This window comes from Bidens hawaiensis, unplaced genomic scaffold (assembly GCF_021521415.1).
Source record: "Bidens hawaiensis isolate Kalapana, Puna unplaced genomic scaffold, B.hawaiensis_p1.1 tig00027194_1, whole genome shotgun sequence".
In the NCBI taxonomy this organism is placed as follows: Eukaryota; Viridiplantae; Streptophyta; class Magnoliopsida; order Asterales; family Asteraceae; genus Bidens; species Bidens hawaiensis.
In genome coordinates, this window is record NW_027494394.1 from 94926 (window position 1) to 114884 (window position 19959).

General features: G+C 39.4%; 1 pseudogene; it reads right to left on the reverse strand.

Annotated features, from left to right (window-relative positions):
* Positions 1–17661: 17661 nt before the first annotated feature.
* Positions 17662–19152, reverse strand: LOC143574954 (cis-prenyltransferase 4, chloroplastic-like; annotated as a pseudogene).
* Between the last annotated feature and the right edge of the window lie 807 nt (positions 19153–19959).

The window sequence follows — 19959 nt, forward strand, 5'->3', positions numbered from 1 at the left end:
GAAAAAAACGAAAATTATTTATTGGACACAAAACTGAATCCTAAGAATGATTCATGTTATTCATGTTAGATGTGTTGTACTTTTATCTTAAATAAATATACTAATTACATTCATAATTCATAATGCAAATATGTAATATATTTAAAGTATTGGATCATCCAACCACCAGCCATGTATAAAACTAGTTCAAAATGTTAAAAGAAAAGATCATGGATCTCATAATAATAAATATCTTCCCGTATCAATTCAATCATACAACAAATATACAACACATAAAAACAAAAGAAATCTGAATATCATTAAACAATTTAAAAGGGAATTAAACAAAATTAATTTCTCAAGAGAGCAACGAAGGAGAGTATGAGAGAAGTCCCGATCATGACACCGGAAGCGGGAAGAGAAAATGCTGCTCCGACGTCAGGAGAGGGTGCCGGAGCTTGAGCCGACACAATGGAGGCCGCAGATAGAGCAATGGCAATGACTGTAATCATGGAAGCCTTCTTCACAATAACCATTACTAACTCTAATTATTCAAAAACCATTAATTAAAGCTAATAGAGGCAGTTTCGAAAATCGCGATAATGAACTTGAATCATAATTAAATCATTAAAAATGAATTTCATAAGAGCAATGGCTCGTCACTTTATAAACAAAAATTACAATTCACAAAATAGCATTTTCTTATACAATAACTATGAACATAATACTTATAAAATCATTGTGCATAAGTGCTCCTTAGAACTTCTCAGAAATTACATGAAATGTTAGTAATAATGTAAATAATAAAACAGTTTAAACAATGCATATTTACTTGCTTAATAAGCAAAGGAGACAACTAAATTTTAATCACTTTAAGCAGTTCCCTTCAAAACTAAAAATTTAATAATAATAATAATAATAGTTAATGTTATCCAAAGAAAGAAAATTAAAAAAAAAATTATAAAGGATATGACTTTTTAAGACAACTGTTGTATCTAATGATGAATTCATATAAATTTGAAATTAATGAACCAAAAGAATTCATATAATGCAGTTTGACTTTTTAAGCCAACTACTATATATAATGAAGAACACACATATAAAAAATCACTTGTACCTTAAAACCTCTAAAGATGCTGTGTTCCTGAGTCTTATTTAAAGAGGGAATGGGAGGGAAATGAGAAGAAAATGGGAAGGAATCATGTTCCAGAGATTTTTTAACAAGAGGAGGGGAGAGAAAAGGCTAGAAAACATAAGTCCATACCCATCCTTCCAAATTGGAGAGATTAGGAGAGAAAATGTGTGTATAACATTAACAACCTATTAACTCCTACATTTTCTTTCCTTTTCTTTCATTTTTCATTAAACTCGGGAACATGAAATGAAGTGACACATTTTCCTTCCCCTTTCTTTCTTTACTCTTTAAATTCTCCTCCCTTTCTTTTCTCTCCTTAAATGAAACTCGGAAACACAGTGTAAAACTGAGAGCAAAATATAACTGAGAGCACAACCAAGAAACGATATGAACATAGCAGCAGTAAAGGCCTCTTCATATTTGTGTTCATATGTCAACCAGGATAGTTCTTTCTGTTGGATTCATTTGTACTTCAATCTATTATAATAATTAGAATATTAATGAATGATTTAAAAAAATTGTAATATAGCGAAAGGGTAAACCGACGTTTTCACGTAAAAAAAATTAACTAATTTCGATAGTATATTATGTATGATTAAACACATTTGGTAATTGACCGAACAATACAAACATATACGTCGAGATTGAAGAGATTCGAGTAGTTATACAAGTTCTTGTGATGTCGATCTAAGTCCATATGGTGTCGGCAAGCGACAATTTGAAGAATTAGGTGAATGGAACCGTTATTGTGAAGAAAATGGTGAATTTTATTTAAGAAACTAACCCTATGCATGTTGGAGAAGAAGGCCGATGATAACAGGTTTAAGGAGAAGGGAACGGGATAAGGAGGTGTTATGACTCGTGTAAACTAATTGGGTCTAAACCGGGTTAAATCAATGAGAATTCAGCACATAAGAGGTGGGAGGCGACCAGAGCGCAACACTTAGTATTTTTGAGGTTTCGTTTATATATATTATAGATTATAGATAGATACATACATTGGTTTGTAATATTTTGAATTTATTGTAAATTAACTAGTAGTTTGTTAGGCATGCTATTTTCCCTGTTGACCTTTACTATATTTAGAGAGGATTGGGCATATTCTTGTTTGATTGTATCAAGTGTTGCGACATCAACTGATTTCGATTTTTGTTTTTCTTTTATAAGTTTTAATATATTATGTTTAAAATAAAAAAAACAAAAAAAAAACACCAAACATGACGTTATGATATGTTTATAATTGTCTATGTTTTGGCATAAATTTTATGAAAATGGAGCCATTCTAAATAAAAACTTTTATAATTTGTTACATAAATTTATATTCGAAACAACCCCCTCGTAGAATTCATATCAAAACGAAGCTACTAATATATACTATTGTATATATCACAACGCCATACTCGCTTTTTATAAAACATATTTTATTTATTAAACATTTTAAAAGGAAACACAAAAATCTGAAATTAATTAATGTCAACATTAGTTGGTGCAAATATAAAAAAGTTGGATGTATATTGGACCATTGATTACGAACAATTTATATATTATAATAAACTAAACAGAGTATACATCAACAGAGGACAAGCGAGCAACAAACAGCGTCATAAGCTTTTTTTAAACTGCAAATGACGGATTTGTACGGGTAAAAGGTTTGGATTTGTATCATTGTATTTATACGATTAAAGAACGAAAAGAAACTCTGGTATAGCCCAACTTAACACTGGCTTGAGCAACAGGCCCAAATGGGACCTCAAAAAGTTTGCTAAATTAGTTGAGTAAGCCTAAAGAAAGCAACCGGTCCATGTCTTTAATTATAATTGACTAGGTTATAAACCCGTATGATACACGGGGTTAGGTAAAAAAACCTGAGCTTAACATCAATTATATTTAACATACATTAGTGAAAAGAAAACATCAAATGACAGGATCGAGTAACACGTAAGTAAAAGTTGATGTATAAATAAAATCCGTTTGATAACGTGGAGGAGTAAATTCACAAATAAAAGCTATAACTAATTCTCTACATAATTATGAATCCTTTTGCAAAAGTATTTTTCATTTTGACAGTTGATTTCTTTATTAATATATAGTTGATGCATCTATTAACATGATTAATAATTCATCATTGCTACAACTATTAACAAAATTAATAAGTAACATGTTCTAAAAAGTGTCATGCGCAATCCGAATAATGAAAAAATGAAAATTTACATTTATAATTCATATTTGAAAAACTATTATCCATCAATATTTTCATCCACAAGTTTGAAATAAGTTCTATCTAAACCGACATTAAAGTGTTTCTAAACCATATTCTTGATCATCTAATTTTTGCGTTGGTTCTACAAATAATATCCCATTCAACTTCTTTTGTCTTTAAATTATCTACACAAGTCCACATTCAATTCAATATATATTCTCAAGACAGAAAATTTTGGTTTTTTACAACCGGGCTTGAAAACTAAAAAAAATACAATTTAAGATAAGAGTCTCATACCATTCTCTTACAACCAGGCTTGAAAACTAAAAAAAATACAATTTAAGATAAGAGCCGCATACCATTCTCTTACAACCAGGCCTGAAAACTAAAAAAATACAATTTAAAATAAGAGTTGTACACCATCCTCCTAGTTTTTGGTCCTACTAACCTACTACATGAACCAATCTTAGGATTCAATTTTGTGTCCAATAAATTACTTTGGGTTAGATCAACAAAACACGCAGTGTTAAAAGGATGTGTTGAAGGGTATAACTTGATGTCAATTTTGAATTATTTGAAACTCAAAAAACATAGTTTAAATTCTACAACTCTTTTTCCAATTAAACATAAATCAAATTTTATAGAGATAGTAAGAGTTAGAACTTAGGACATTGGAGTAAACAATTATATAAAGATTTGTCTTAAAACAAAATATACAAGTATTTTTAAAATGTTAAGGTATTCTAATTAATTTTGGTTATGTATTGAACGTCAGTTATAACACGTATTAATATTTCCTCTTGATATCTGATAGGATATAGAATCGTGTTATGCATATCGAATTGATTCGGCCGGACTCGTTGATAATAACACAACCAAGATAGAACTTAAACTCTTACTATTTGAATTTGCAAAGTTTCATGGAACTATGCAAGGCCGATAGCCCTTAACGAGTCAATTACCAGTATACAAAAATCAAATAATTTTGTTTTTATTTAGTTATATCATATTTGAAAAAATATTAGTCATACCAAAAAAACGCACTCCACCTCTACTATTTGTCAGCTCAAACGTTTCACAAACTTTTACGGTAGATTAACCATGATCATGATGAACTTTACATCTCAACATAAAATTAAGAATAACAATTAGACGTGTTTAGAACGTGCGCTAATAGAGGCATGATCGTCTATGAGAATCCATCAAAATTTTGAGGCTCGAGGCAATTAAAAAAGGACCTCTAAACTAAAATCAAAACGCAAAGAGAAAAAGATTTTCTAATAAGGAAAAACCACAATAAAAATTGAACCAATGGCCTTTCATTCTATACAAAATAACAAATAAAAATTCCATTGCACCAAAGAATAATTTGTATACTCTGGTTTTAAAATCATATATAAAATATATGTAGTTTTATTTTAAATAATTATGAACCTATGTGTGAATTAATAGATTATTTTATTACTCAATAACAAATGAAATAAAAAAAATATTTTTTAGGCATGTGGTTTGGGTATATGTGTATGCTTGCCTATATATCGGATAATTAGGCCGAATATCAATTAATTAGAGATGAGCTTGGTATCGAAACTGAAAATACTAATATTGAATCAAAACAACACTAACCACCATATATTGTATTGAATATACTGGTATAATATGTGTACTGGTACCGGTATCGATGCCGATATTTCAATAGGGCTACCGCTTTGGTTGTTTTTCCCCTAATTTCTATTGGTCTTGGTACTGGTACGGGTATCAAATATAATAAAACGGTACTGTTACCGTATTACCGTATCATATATGCTAAATCGGCATGAGTGTTGGTACATACCATATGCGTTCGTCCATTTTAATAGGGATGAGAATCGGTCCAAATACCGATAAAAAAATACATATACAGAAAATACCAAATATCCCATACCTACAGTAAAACCATATCCATAATTTTTTTAAAAAAAGTATATTTATAAAAAAGATTATCTTTATTTTAAATATTTTTCAAAATTAAGAAAATCTAATAAAAATGTAAAATCTTGAAAAAAAATGATACAACTATTTTTCCTCTCTCTTTTTAATCATATATTAAAATATCATTAACTTTCTATGATTCTATGAACATGGAAACAAATCATTCATCTCTAAAATATTATGTTAGGTGTATTGTATAATTGCATATCATTGTGTATGTCTGGTGAACAACCAATTACAAGCATAAAACAACCTGTAATCCTAATTCATGGACCCAAACACACCATATAAATAAACCCTCTCTAAGCATTTGCATCATTCAGTGCAAGTGTAACAAGAGATGGTGCAACTTAGCATGGTGAAGAAGGCTTTCATTCTTGCGGTTGTTGCCGTCGTACTCTCAACGGTGTCGGCTCAAGGTCCTGCACCTTCTCCGGACGCTGGAGCGGCCTACTCCGGGTCTGCTTCCGGGGTAATGGTTGCATGTTCTTTGGTTTTTTCGTGTGTGGCTCTTGTGTTGAGAAATTAAATTGTTTCGTGAATTTTAAATAACTTGATTTTTATTATTTTTTTGCTTATCGTGTATTTGAGCTGATTATTATATTTATGTGACTAAATAATGTAATATAATGAATATGCGTAAGGAAATTAATAAAAAGTATTATATAAAGTATGACTAGTTATAATAAGATGACGACTGTTTTGACGAAAAAACTGTGTAGTTGAGGGTGGAGGCGTCGCCCCAAATCACATCACCACTTCTCCATCAACATCTACCAAGAAGGTTGAGCCCTTTGGGTGCTACCCTATTAACAAGCTCAAGGGCTTAAATTATGGTGGTGTGGGGACTATTTAATTCAATCAATCAAATTATTTAACTCATGCTATAAAAACAAGAAAAAAATGCATATGGTAATAATTGTGTTATTAGTATAACCATTATGTGTTTTTTAATGTAAAAGTAGTGACGACCTCAATGTCTACGTGACAGTGACGTGATAGTTGCAATTTCACCTTTTTAGTTAAAAGTTAAAACCATATGAGAATCAGTAAGACATATTTTTTTACTGTGAACTATCTACCATACTCCTAGTCTTTAAAATAAGGTATTAACTTTTTATCAGCATTATAACATAAATATTATTTTTCATGTGTACGTTTCCAATAGAAAAGCTTCCCGAATTGTGAACATCATTTGAGTCGAGCTTTATGAATGGCATGTCTATAGTAGACCATAGTGATTGGATGCAAGTTCAGACCATGTGTAATGGGCTAACGTAGTTAGTTTAACTCAGAACCCATTTTTTAAAAGATTGTATTTTATAACCTATTGACAAATCATGTGAAGAAACACTAACCGGACCCCGAGCAGGTTACTGGTAACCTGGGGGTTGGAGAGATGTTTCCCACGAGGGGTTAGACCCTTGGAAGATGGTTCTTCTGATAACCTGCAAAACAGACACCGTGAGCTCGTCACTGAGAAGGGGGGGGTTCCTCCTTGTGACCACCCTCCGGCGTGAGAATCAGACTAGATTGCTCTTTAAATATAAAAGTATATTAAGAGATTGCTAGAGCAGATATCAGGTATATTATGATGATAATGTGGTAAGATATGATAAGATGAGATGATCATACCATTTGTGGTATTTATAGCCGAAGGTAGGTTTCCAAGGGGTTTAGCCGGCCCAACACGCTACCAACTGTAACCTATGCACGTGCCCTGCCTGTGAGTGGTGGATAGGTAGCGTCTGACACAGAGCAGGCGTGTCGTGCACTCTTCCTCTTCTGCCAACTACAGGCTAGGCACGTGGTATGGCAGGAGTTGGTGGGTAGGCGGCGGCTATTGGTCACAGTGCTGTGACGTGCTGTCTGCCATGCTGCTGTCAGTGAGCTGTCGCATCTCTGATCAGATCTTTTGCCCATACCTCGTCAGGTACAGTAAAAGATCCTTCAGTATACGGACTGGCTTATTTGGGCGGGAGTATTCCCCCTCCCGCCTCTGTGCGGGATTGCTCCCGGCTTGGCTCATTCCTTCAGGTGACACTGAACGATTGAGAGCTAAGTGCCTTGTGCGTGTAGCCATGCTGCGCGGGTGGCCTTCCCTAATGGCTTGTATCCGAGGCTGCGGGGACAGGCGGAGTCCTTCACCATTGGGAGGCATTTCCTGCGGGACCAGCTTGCGTACTGCGCGTAAGGACGTCACGTCTCTGAGCATGGTTGGTCCTGCGGATCCAGTTGGTCTCTGCGCAGACGTTCCTGTTTAAGGTGAGTCTTGCGGGTCCAACTGGGCTCTGCTGGGACCTACCTCTTCAAGTCCCCCCAGTCCAATGTTCTTCTCATGAGTGTTTAATGAAGTGAGGTGAACTTTTGGACTTTAAGCAAGGGGTTTTGAAAAGGGTTTTGTAAGGTTTTCCATGGGGATTCTTTCCGCGGAAGTCCTTGTCACTTGCAGAAATGCCCGAGTTTCCTGCTTGGTCTTTGGGTATGATGCGGGTAGGTCTGTAACCTCCTCGCAAGTCAGGAGCATTGAGTCCCAGTTGTATGTATTTTCCATGAGGTTTTGGTAGTTTTGAACATAGTGATCAATTATGTTAAGACCACCAATTCCATCCTGGAGCTTCAAACAACGTAGTTCTCGATGTTCCCGCTATGCGGGGATGCTATTTCCGTTTCCGCAAGCATTGCCCAGAAGATCCTTCTTGGTTTCAATTCCCAGCGGAGCGCTAGGTATGTGAAGGGTTTTGCCTTAACACTGTACCTGCGCTCGTCTTACGGTTACTTTTACTCTCAAGGTATTCCTGGCGTCAATTCCCTGCGGGTGCTAGGTATGTGAAGGGTTTTGCCTTAACACTGTACCCGCATCCGTCTTACGGTTACTTGTTCACCAAGGTTCTTGGCTTCAATTCCCTGCAGGTGCTAGGTATGTGAAGGGTTTTGCCTTAACACTATACCCGCAGCCGGCTTACGGTTACTTGTTTGCCAAGGTTTATTTGGCTTCAATTCCCTGCGGGTGCTAGGTATGTGAAGGGTTTTGCCTTTACACTGTACCCGCATCCGTCTTACGGTTACTTGCTTGCCAAGGGTTAAGGGGTATTTTCCCGCTTACTTTTTAATACTTTCGAATTTTGAATTTTGAAATTCGAAGAGTTGGTGAAAAGATAAACCTCTGAAACGTCGTGCGACGGTTACTTCTGACTGTGTCAGGACGTGCAGGAAGTTATGGTGACGTGACAGAACATGGTCATTCCAGTCGCTTTTTCAGGCGCGTGGGAGCGATTTTTCGGGCGCGTGGCCGCGAAATTACTGGCACACGTCCTTTCAACAGCTGTTGCCAGCTTGCTTTTTGCCACGTGTCATAGTTTCATTGCACATTTGATTTCTCTCTCCTCCGCATTAAATTCACCGCATTAATTGCGATTACTATATAAAGGGGGAGAGGGTTATTTGCAATTCACACTTTCCACTTTCATCTCTTCTTCTCAAGTAATTTCCGGCGAATTTTTCTGTTCAGTAAAGCATTACCCTGAAATCTCTTTTCGTCTTTCTTCCACCATGTCTTCTCATGATGCTGATGACCAGAAGACTGCTGGCGAATGCCAGTGCTCTCTTCCTGTCGATCTGTACCAGTATATCATCAGGAAGTTCATGCTCGAGTCTCTCGAGCCTGAGTTTCCTGAACCCCACCATACTGTGTACGATGCCCCTAGTGGCAAGATCGGGGTTTATGCTGCATTCTTTGTCTACGGGAACCTTAGGTTTCCGTTGACAAAGTTTGTGTACCGTGTCCTAGAGAGGCACGGTGTGCACCTGACAGAGGTGCACCCCATGGCCATTGCCAAGGTCCGGCACTTTGAGTGGGTGTGCCGGATACTGGGCCTTGAGCCCCTCGTTGATCGCCTGATGACCTTCTATACATGGAGGTGCATCCAAGGGTGGTACACTCTTACAACCCGTATCAAGGGTTTAAAGATTTGTACCACCGAGCGGAGTCTTCGCTCATGGAGAAGAGAGTTCTTCTTCATATCCGCTCGCGCCATCCCCATCGCCATGAAGTTCAAGAATGGCCAGGCGCTTCCGAACCTTCCCGCCCTCAACTACGAGGAGGCGGAATGGTTCTCGAAGATTTCCCGGGTCCAGTCCCCGGTTTTCCGTTTTCCGGAGTCGGCGATGGTGATGTTGGGGATGAGCCGGGTGTGGAAGGCGGCGAATGCGGATAAGGTTCCGATCGTCCTTGAATATGGTTCGAACTCTGTCCCTTATGGTACGTCTTGTTTCATTTTGCTGACTTCGATTTTTACTAACTTTCTTGTTGATTTCAGAGGGGAACGATCTTCAGTCGCTCCTGAACCCGCGGGAGGAAGATGGTCCCGCGCGGATGGGTACTCGTGCTCTGGACGAGAACGAGTTGCCCATCTTAGAGCAGACCGCGGGTCGGTTCGTGGAGGTTTACCCGCCAGGCCAAGAGATCCTGAGCCACCGACGGCCAGGTAAGCCTATCTTCTACCCTGAACCTCTCAATGCTGTGCCTGCTGCTGGAGTTCATGACATTTCTTCTTCTGAGGAATCCGCAGAAGGTCCTCCACTGGTGCGGAAGAAAAAGGCTGCCGTCGGGAAGGGCAAGGAGAAGGTGGCCTCTACGGCCGACCCGGTAGTCCTATCTGACTCGGAGTCAGATAATGCAGAGGTGGCGGGGAAGCCCGGTGGTGAGGAGACCACCGCTCCGGAGGCTGCAGGTGTTACCTCCGGGGAGGCAGCGACGACGACGGTTACCGGTGTCAAGAGGCCGGCTCCATCGGGTTCGCCCCCACTCGTCCGTGCGTTCAAGCTCAAGAAACCCCGTGAGTACCCCCATAATTCTTGTCTAAATTTATTGTTTCAAATAAATTTTTCTAACACTTTTGCTTGTGCAGGTGTGGATGTTGACGCATTCCAGGGTGGAGTTGGAGCAAGTGTTCCCCCGCCAATGACGGTAGGCTCGGTCAGCCTTCCCGAGGCGTCGACCCAGGCGTCTACGCCTGCTTCCGCTGGTTCCAGCCTTCCTGAGGCTGTTCCAGCTGAGAAGGTGTCTCCGCCGGCCGTGAGTGCAATTTTTACAGCATCTTTCACGGAGCCGGCGGTTACTGTTGCTGAGGAGGTGGCGCCAAACATGGCTACCACAGCGGCTACCACTATACCTGCGCCACCGGCACCGACGGCCGGACCATCAGGTATGCGCCAGGCTTCCCGCCGATCTATGCCACCTTCCCGTCTGCCTGACCTGTTGGATGGATTTCCTTTAGGTTCAGGTGATGGGTTTGGCGGCTATCGGCCTGTTATTGACCCTACAGGTACGTAGGGTTCTTTTTCCCTTATATATTTTTATCATCTTTTCCTAACTGCCTTTGTTTCTTTTGCAGTGTCGGATTCCAATGAAGTGTATGTTCCAAGATGGAACATACGCCGAGGAACAACCCTTCGTACCCCTGTGGAGTGCGTGGACTGGGCTCGCCACGCTGCTCCTCATGGTGCGTTGGGGGAAGCCATGGCTAGCTACCAAGAGGGTAGGCTAACCAATGAGCTTCGGGTTCTCCAGGCCCGGACGCAGCCCCGCGTCGAGCTGCTTTGTCGTGAAAACGACAAGTTAAAAGCAGCTCGCGCCAAAGATGTATCTGAAGCGCGGGCTCTTCGGGAGGAGAACCGGCAGTTGGCCGCTGCCGCAGCCGAGAAGGAGAAGGCATTCAAGGCCCTCGAGGTTGAAGTCCAGGCGCGACTCGAGGCCCGCTCCAAGGCTGCCCAAGCTGTGAATGAACAGCTTCGGCTGGCCAAGGAGACTGCGCGAAACTCAACTGAGAGGGCTGCCAAGGCTGAAGCTGTTGCTGAGCCACTTCGCGAAGAGAATGAGCAGCTTAAATGCAAATTAAAGGCTCTTCAGCATGCTCATGACGCCTTGGCAATGGAAGACGCCAAGAAGCTGCAAGAGATTCTTGACCAGAGGGGGGTGCTTGACCAAACCGAGCGGAAGCTTAAGGGCGTCGAAGAGGCTGCCGCAAAGGAAGTATTACTTGCCAATCTGAACCAAAGCGAAGCCGAACGCGCCCGTGACGAAGTGCAAGCTACCCTCCAATGGCTACTTCGAGAAGCGTTGCCTCAGGTATCCTCTTTTTTTCTCTCTTTTCTACTTGTAATTAGAAAATGTTCTAACTTGTAATTTTCTTTTGTAGGTTGTGCGTCGGGTCCTTTCAGAGACCTCTTACGACGATGCAATGAGCGCAGCCCTCAACGCTTCTCATGAGGATGGGGAGAAGACTGGTTTCCTGCTTGGTCTAGGGTTTGCTGAGAGAGGCTTTCCGCCCTCCAACTTCCCTTTATTCAATGTTAATACTGAAGTTGCTTATGACCAAGCTGTGAACCAGTATGCTGCCTTCCCGCATCCAGTGGTGGAGAAGGTGAATGAAGCTGCTGCTGCTGATGATGGGCTCAACATCCTTAAGGCTTTCCTTGGGCAGCCGCACTCTGACGGTGCTGGTCCAAGCGGAGGTGGCCCTTCAGCCTGATCCTGAAGATCTCTTCCCACCGCTAGGATAGACTTAGCTTTGTATAGATTTCTTTTAGGCGGGTAGTTACCCGGCCACTGTTGTAATATATCATTGAAATATTAATCTTTTTGCGTATAAGATTGTTATTTCCTTATTTGGGTTCCTTGCTTTATAAACTTATGACTTGCATACTTAGTTTAAATTAGCAATTTTCCAAGTGTTCAGAATAATAACCTTTGAACGTGGTTGATAATAGGTGTGAAGTTTTGTTTCCTCTTTCGTGATTGTGCGGGTAGAACCGTCACTTGCACTTAGTAGGATGGCAAGACTTTACCCTTATCTGACCTGTGTGTAGGTTTCTCTTACCTTTTGAGGATAAGTTAACCTTTGAACGTGGTTGATAATAGGTGTGAAGTTTTGCTTCCCCTTTCGTGATTGTGCGGGTAAAACCGTCACTTGCACTTAGTAGGATGGCAAAACTTTACCCTTATCTGACCTGCGTGTAGGTTTCTCTTACCTTTTGAGGATAAGTTAACCTTTGAACGTGGTCGATAATAGGTGTGAAGTTTTGCTTCCCCTTTCGTGATTGTGCGGGTAGAACCGTCACTTGCACTTAGTAGGATGGCAAGACTTTACCCTTATCTGACCTGCGTGTAGGTTTTTCTCATCTTTTTAAGAATTTTGTTTTGAACCGTTCGACGCGCGGTTGTTGGTGCAGTTCCCTCGAATGATTCATGCGGGATAGACCGGCACTTTCATTTAATGGGATGAACTCCTTCAACTGACCTGCGTGAAGGTTTGCCACGTTATTGGGTTCGTGCGGGTAAGACCGCCTTCCCACGCAACGACTTCACGTAATATGAATGTCGTCCAGTGTTGGATAGTTTTAACCGTTCGACGCGCGGTTGTTGACAGGTTATTATTCAGTTTCCTTAATGATTCATGCGGATAGACCGGCACTTTCATTTTTGGGTGCTGAATTTTTTCCCCTTCAACTGACCTGCGTGAAGGTTTGTTACGTTATTGGGTTCGTGCGGGTAGGACCGCCTTCCCATGCAATGACTTCACGTAATTATGCGGTGAAAACCGGCATATTAGTGTCCAGAAAAGTATAAATGTAAAATCATCAGCTTCGATGTTCTAGAGAGAATCATTTCCATTAGAAGTGGCTCTTGGCCTTTTCTTTACAAATTGGAATTGATTTACATGCAAACTGTGTAAATGAGCTCCCTTCCATGTTGTTGGGATGGGAGCGCCATCGAGCCGACACGCACCTGTTTCGGGATCTCGTTCTTTACGCAGCATGTAGTCTCTATTGAAGCTGATTTTTTATTCGTGTTTACCCCAGCCGTGGTTCCACACGCACCTGCCTGCCTGCTTAGCTTTTATTTCGCCACGAGGTGCGCGAGCGTCCCATCTCTGACGAATGTTTCGACCATGTCTTTTACGTCTATGCATTCTTCAGTGTTGTGGCCTTTTGTTCTGTGATAGTCGCAGTACTTGCTCCGATCAGCATCGTGACGATGTCGGATTTCTGGAGGCTTTGGCCATGGGAGCTCTTCAGTAGCAAATATGTCAGTGACGCTTTTGGTAAGTGGCGTCCATCTGGGGTTCCGGTGCGGCTTTACATTATCCCTTTCACCCAATCGGTGTTGTAAGCCGGATGAGGTGTCAAAGTTTACCCTTGACTGCCAAATGCCTTGCTTCCGTTTTTTGTTCAATCGGGCGGTGAGGACGTTGTCCTCTCTCGTCCTCTGGGTGTAAAGGTTTGTGTTCTGCGGAAGGTCTCTACCCAGTTGCTTCTCCGTTTCCGCATAGCGTTTGGCTGCTGTCATGATGCCATCCCATGTGGATGGCATTCCATCTTTACCCGTTAGGGTGCGGATAAGCTCTGGGTCTTGCGCGCCCTGGATGAAGGCTGCGCGAACAAGATCCTCGCTGATATTGCCCAAACTTAACTTCTTTGAGTTGAAGCGAGTGATGAAGTTTGGCAGAGATTCATCTTCTTCCCGTGTGCATTTGAGGATTGTCCATTGCTCCTCGGTATACTTTCGCTGCTGGCTGAAGTGTTGGCTAAACTTCTGCTGGAAGTCTGCCCAGTCGTAAATGTGGTTAACCGGTAAACGATCAAACCAAGCCCTAGCAGCCCCCACCAGCGTCATTTGGAACATGTAACACCACGTGGGTTCCGTCCAATTGCTAACGGTTGCCCCCGCTATGAACCTGTTCAAATGATCGTCTGGATCAGATAGGCCGTCATATGTGCCTATGTTAGGCATTTGTTTAGCACTTTTCGGGGCAATTGCTTCAGCAATGTCCCTTGCAAATTTGGACGTTCCTGCATTTGTAACGTTTGGTCTGAACGTTTTAGAGAAGTCTCGTGGACTTCTATCTATGCTTTTTGGTTTGAAGGCTTGTCCAAAATGCCTTTTCGGTTGGGTTTCCGTTTCTTTACGCTTCCCTTTTGCCTTATGACGAGGGTTCGCGTCGGAGTCGGATTCCTCCGAGTCATCCTCCCAGTATTCGAATTCGTCGGCCTGTTGCACGGAACGCAAGCGTTCGTTCAACTCAGCCTGGAATTCCTTTTGTCGTGTCTCCGCCCATGCCTTGACTTCGTCGAGAGTCTGGCGGGGGAGTCTTCGTTTTTCAAACTGGGTATCGGTGGATCCCAGTAGGCGGTCGTTTACTGCACTTGCCCCTGCTTTAGTAAGTGGGGTAGTGTTCGTAAAATTTACTTCACTTGCTCCGGCTTCGGTAGCCGGAGTAGTGTTTGTAAAAACTGTGTTGCCGGTATTCCCCCCAATAGCTGGGGTTGTGGTTACCGGAATTTCTCTAACCATCTTTTGTATAAAGTTTTGAAAAAACTGGAGAAAATTGTAGTTCTAGCTTTATGCACGGATGGCGCCAATGAAGAAACACTAACCGGACCCCGAGCAGGTTACTGGTAACCTGGGGGTTGGAGAGATGTTTCCCACGAGGGGTTAGACCCTTGGAAGATGGTTCTTCTGATAACCTGCAAAACAGACACCGTGAGCTCGTCACTGAGAAGGGGGGGGTTCCTCCTTGTGACCACCCTCCGGCGTGAGAATCAGACTAGATTGCTCTTTAAATATAAAAGTATATTAAGAGATTGCTAGAGCAGATATCAGGTATATTATGATGATAATGTGGTAAGATATGATAAGATGAGATGATCATACCATTTGTGGTATTTATAGCCGAAGGTAGGTTTCCAAGGGGTTTAGCCGGCCCAACACGCTACCAACTGTAACCTATGCACGTGCCCTGCCTGTGAGTGGTGGATAGGTAGCGTCTGACACAGAGCAGGCGTGTCGTGCACTCTTCCTCTTCTGCCAACTACAGGCTAGGCACGTGGTATGGCAGGAGTTGGTGGGTAGGCGGCGGCTATTGGTCACAGTGCTGTGGCGTGCTGTCTGCCATGCTGCTGTCAGTGAGCTGTCGCATCTCTGATCAGATCTTTTGCCCATACCTCGTCAGGTACAGTAAAAGATCCTTCAGTATACGGACTGGCTTATTTGGGCGGGAGTATTCCCCCTCCCGCCTCTGTGCGGGATTGCTCCCGGCTTGGCTCATTCCTTCAGGTGACACTGAACGATTGAGAGCTAAGTGCCTTGTGCGTGTAGCCATGCTGCGCGGGTGGCCTTCCCTAATGGCTTGTATCCGAGGCTGCGGGGACAGGCGGAGTCCTTCACCATTGGGAGGCATTTCCTGCGGGACCAGCTTGCGTACTGCGCGTAAGGACGTCACGTCTCTGAGCATGGTTGGTCCTGCGGATCCAGTTGGTCTCTGCGCAGACGTTCCTGTTTAAGGTGAGTCTTGCGGGTCCAACTGGGCTCTGCTGGGACCTACCTCTTCAAAATCCATGTGTAATGGGCTAACGTAGTTAGTTTAACTCAGAACCCATTTTTTAAAAGATTGTATTTTATAACCTATTGACAAATCATGGTTGATTTATAACTCGAACCGGTTTTGCAATTAACCCAGTTTTCTACACATTTGGAAGAGTATAATAAGTTTTTAAAATAGTTTGTCGAAAATTTGACTACTAAAGTCTAAAACAATCAATTAGAATAATAAAGATAGTAAATAGAAAACCAAAACCAATTTCAGCCCCTTCCTTTGGTCCTTGCTACTGCCATGGAAAGTGACTAGTCATTGACCATCTCCTTTAAAACCATACCTCTCACTCCATATGTTTTTATTAAAAGTAACATATTATGTGTTTAATATCTTGCATTTCCTCTAACTTCATAAAGGTATTTTGTTTGTGATTTCATTTTTTTTTTTTCCTTTTTTGGTTCATGTTCTACAATTTATGATATAAACACCACATTTTTCGATTTTAGACCAAAAAAAAAAAAAAAAAAAACTTAACCTTAGTTGTTAAGGACAAAAAAATCATGAATTATTATATTTCACAACACTAAGCTTGAATTTTTAAAATCAAAAGTACATTATTGTAATGTGTTCATTTTGAGAGTTTATATCGAACTTTAGTGATATTACGTGGTCTTGAAATTGGTTCTTCAAACTTTTTAAATTTAGTTTTTGAAAGGCAATAGAAAATTTAGTGAAATCCCGATCTCACCCCAAAAATCTATAATTATATGTTGCTAAAAATCCGAGTGACACATGAGAAAAACGTTCTAGCTTTGCCGCTTATTAAATTTTTGTCTCATGGGATAAATTAATGTATTACTAAAATTAAGAGTGCATATCCTTTCCTTTCTTTACATACATGTAGCACTTATAATTTTGTTTTAATATAATAGTACGGAGGTTGAATTTCAATAATATTATGACGTATAATGTATACATGCTAATTATAGTTTGTAAATCATTTTGAAAGTTACTCGAATAACCTTTCATTTTTCTATGTATGATTTTCATTTTGATCATCATAACTATACAACTTGATATTTATATAAGATATACAAACAACCCATATAATATATTACAACTTTCACTTGTAAAGTTAACCAAACTTCTTTAATTACTTTGTGCAAAGTATGTGTTTGGATTAACAATTTTCTTTTATCCTCGTAACCACTTGCAGTATAAGTGTTTTGATTGGCATTGCAACCCACATATCTATGTCACGACGTCAAGACAATGTGCTTGTGTGAGAGACTCTTTTGTTATAAGATATCATAGTGATTCTTTTTTTTGTTGAAATAGGTGGTCTCGGAATACGTAAGTTCCATTTCTTTTTTCTTTTATCTTGATTTAATTTATATTGATAATCATTGACAATGTATTATTTTTTCTTTATTTGCGAATGAATAGGGCATCCGATCCGTTGAAAATCTCCAACACCGAAGATTACCGTGTTTTCTTGGGTCGGGTGAGAGCTCGTCCTGTCAATGCGGCGGTGCTCGTAGGAGGTGTTGTTTTTGGTAGCCTTTATTTCTTGTTTGTTTAAGGGTGCAATTGACTTCTTGTTTTGACTAGAATGTAGCTTAAATCAGCTTTTGTTTGGAGCTGAGATGTTCTGATTTTATTTTGGATTTTGATGATATGTAACCCTTATCTAATGGTCTCATGTGGTTGATAAGGATTGAAAAGATTTCTTCTCCCGTCTACGGACAATGTTTTACCTACCTTTTCATTTCAAGTTGTATCTCAAACAAAATTTACTGTTCATCTTAACATCATTTTGAACACACGTTAAATTGTTGTGAAACGCTTATAAACGACAATGCAAACCCATAAAATGTTATAAAAACATTCTGCCTCATATATAGTTGGTTTGAATTCAAAATTTGTTTTTGATGTTAGCAAATGAGAGTATGCAATTAGAATCTGAGCTCAAAAGTCAAAATATAAATCTTTGAAAAGTGTCATCCACCATACCGTTTTACTCTCTGTTAAAAATCCCGCACAGTTTGTAAAAGGTGATTTTGTCCAAAATTCGGCCAAAGAGATTGAGTAATACCAGGCCCGGCTCCAAAGACGAAAATTTTTTCGGGATTCAAGTAATATGAGTATTTTGTTAGCTTTAAACAATTAAATATTTAAATGGCTATACTTGGTTATGATTTGAGTTGTGTAAAAAAGTTTTATATAAAAATAAGCTTAAACATGTTCTAAATGAGACTAGAACCCACAATCTTTTGGTTGAGAGTAATACCTCTTTGCCACTAAGCCAAACTAGTTATTATGTAATTGGGTTTAAACATTAAATATACATCTTGTTATTTATAAAAATATATATAATTTTTTTAAAAAAAAAAAGAAATTTGGGCCTTACGGGGTGTCGGGCCGGGGGCCATCAACCACCCCGCCCTCCCTAAAGGCCGGCCCTGAGTAATACTTACACTGCATTCTTGAGTTTTTTATTTAAGGGATTATAAAAGAAAAGATAAGAAAATTTTTCTTTTTTCATTTTTAAGTTTTTTCATTAAAAGAAAAAAAAGAGAATGAAAAGAAAAGTTAAGCTTTTTTTCCTTCAAAACTTTCCTGCCAAATATGGCCGGATTGTGAAGGAAAGTTTATATCACATTACTATATTACCAATTTACCCTATCTTAATTCTCTTTTTCATGTTGCTATGAGGACATAATTGTAAAATTACAATTTTTTTCCTATCTTTTCCTTTCAATCTAACTCAATAATGTAATAAACACTTTCTTTTATTTTCTTTTCTTTTAACTCGAGAATGTCTTTTAAATATATAATTTCTTTTCCTTTCTTCCTCTATCCAATCTCTATCATTTCTTTTCCTTGTATTTTAAACCCGATAATGCAGTGTTAATTCATTGTATGCCACTTGCCATAAAAAGAAGTTACTCAGTCTAAGTTCCCCGCTTGTCTGAATAAGAAGATCGGGATGAGGGAGCTTGACAAATTCATTTTCGATCATAAACTAGTTGACTTCCCAAGGTTCAACAAAGCAATCTTTGACGTATTGAGCAATGCTTTGACAAGCTTGGAGGATATCATACTTTTCACTCTAGTTAATTGCTATAACAAGATTGAGTCGTGAATTGTTCTCCGTCATATGTTCAGCGTATGTAATGGATTCTTTTAAGGATTTTGGAAGCTTAGAGGATGGCAGGAAGTTTTATCTCCTCCCTATATAATTAAACATGTGATTTCCACATATATGTGTTATATATTTCTAGTCCTCAATGATTTTACCTCGAGATATAGGCAATTTCATCTTGTAAGGAACTTTCAAGCGGTCTCATTAAGAAATCAACTTTAGCCTACATCAAAACAATCAACCACTTACAAGAATAATAAATTTAAATCAAGATATAGTAAATTAACATATATACGTTCGGTTTGACTAGTTGCCAGATGAGAAGGCGAAGACGGTAACAACTCATATTCCCCAATCCCCACTTACGACACAACTCAATAAACAACTTCAGTGATCAAGCACCTGCATGCATCACCTGAAATGTTATTTTAAATACGAGTTAATTTAAGTGTTAAGCACAACGATCAACTTTATAGCTAAAAAAATGAGATTCATATACTTTCGATCCTAGTAGAATTCGGTAGAAAAAATGTTGCTTCAGCTAGCGCGATTCAAGTTCATTCAAACTCGGCTCAAATTCACGTTTTAGCAAGATGATCTCGGATAAATTGAACGAGTTAGCTCCATTAACATATAGGAATGCCTAAAAGATGATAAGTCATATGGCTTGGGCTTGCCATTTAATTGTTAAAAAGTCCAGTCTCTATTAAGCCCATTGAAATAAAAAGAAAAAAGAAAAGTGTGCTTAATTATATATGTTTAAATTTTAATTGTTGATAAGTATCATAAAGTTGCTCATTTAAGACAAACTCTTTATTCTCACGTATTCTTGCTTAGATGTTTTTTCATATGCCTAGTATATTTACTTAGGTCATACGTCAAACGGGTAAAAATTAAAAGGTTTGAAGAAAATGAAAGGATCAAAATCTGCTCCAAATGTAAAACTAATTCAAAGGATCAAATAACTTTTTTCACAGCAATAATAATAAATTATAATAAAATTCTACATGTTCAATTGTTCATTTTTTTCGAATTGATGGTCATTAGTATGATTATTAACTAATTCTACATTTAGATAATATTTGATTAAATAGTGTAACATCTCAAATTTGATTAACTTGTAAGTTGTAACAATCCATGTGTATTCTTTAGT